This window comes from Crocodylus porosus, unplaced genomic scaffold (genome assembly GCF_001723895.1).
Source record: "Crocodylus porosus isolate Cpor-Errol unplaced genomic scaffold, CroPor_comp1, whole genome shotgun sequence".
Taxonomy (NCBI): Eukaryota; Metazoa; Chordata; order Crocodylia; family Crocodylidae; genus Crocodylus; species Crocodylus porosus.
The window spans coordinates 98,767,195-98,768,424 of NW_017728947.1; the positions used below are offsets into that span (position 1 = coordinate 98,767,195).

The 1,230-nt window shown below is 47.2% G+C and overlaps 1 long non-coding RNA gene across 2 annotated transcripts in view; it reads left to right on the forward strand.

Annotated features, from left to right (window-relative positions):
• The window catches only part of LOC109321774, an 81,266-nt gene that overhangs the window by 57,487 nt on the left and 22,549 nt on the right, over positions 1-1,230 (forward strand). The window contains exon 1 of one of the 2 annotated variants that reach the window (XR_002104171.1): positions 789-939. The exons of the other annotated variant lie outside the window; for it this stretch is intronic. This is a non-coding gene — a long non-coding RNA (uncharacterized LOC109321774). Of the gene's footprint in view, positions 1-788; positions 940-1,230 lie in introns of those variants that run through there. 2 annotated transcript variants of the gene reach the window in all.

Genomic DNA, 1,230 nt, shown 5'->3' on the forward strand with positions numbered 1-1,230 from the left:
CTTGTGTCAAAATAATGAGCTTCTGTAACTTTAACACCTCCTGGGGCTAAGCAAAAGCAGACAGCAATTTAGAAGCCCCTGGTGTCCTGGCACCTGCATAAACTGCTAGAATAATGACCAGCATCCTTCACAATCTAGTGTAAGGATCCTTGCAAAAGTCTTGGCTTGCTGCTGTTTCCAGGGACAGAACATTTTGGAAGGGTCAGTTGAGACAGCAATTGCAGGAGACAACACCCCCACCCCTCACCCCAACTGGCCAAGCAAAGGTTTTGCCTGCTGCAGACTTGTTTGAACTGTTTTTAGTCTGATGTAGCACCCAGCAGTCAGGCTGAACTGTGATGGCCAAGACAGCAGGACCACACCAACACCAAGGGGTAATCTGGGCTCCCTTGCAGTGGAGTGCCAGAGGAGGAAACTTAGCACTGTGCTCAGTGGTTTACAGTGGGCTGGTTTTCATCTGAGTGCAAGTCTCCTGAAGCCAGTAGGGATGCACCTAGGAAGATGTTGATCTCAAACATTCAAAGCTGGCAGGATTAGATTCACGTTTCATTTCCAGTGATGTAAAACAGGACATCAGTTCTGAGCTACCAAAGATTTACATAAGCAAGATGCAGCCCTATGATGCAAGTATTAAGAAATTAGTTTCTCTGAAGGTCATGAAACCAACAGCTTGATTTGCCATGTGTGTAGCCGGGGGTGAGGGGGTGCACGCACTGTGATACCGTCTAAGTCTTTCATGTGCCAAATTAACAATTAAATCACATGGTACTATTTCAATCTTTAGATCTACCTTGACTTAGCAGGTGAGTGTAGAGTGAATTCTGAACGTAGCAACAGGCTGCCTACCGCTGTGCCATTCCACAGAAGTTTACATGCCAAGCTGATCACTTGAGTATTTGAAGAGCTCCATCGCTGGGGGATGGAGACCAAAGCCCTGAGGTAAGTGGAGAAGTGGGAGACCTGGAGGAAGAGCAAGCAGGAGGGGGCAACAGGAGAGGTGTTCTCATACTTCCTGAGAAATCAGGACAATTGACTAGTTACCTCAGGTGCCTGTACATGAATGCACTGAGCCTGGGAAACAAGCAGGAAAAAATGGAAATACTTGCACAGTCATGGAGCTAAGACGTGATTGGAATAAGAGACTTGTTGGGAGCTTGTATGACTGGAGCACTGTCATGGATGGGTACGAACTGTTCAGGAAGGACAGGCAGGGAAGAAGAGGAGGAGGAA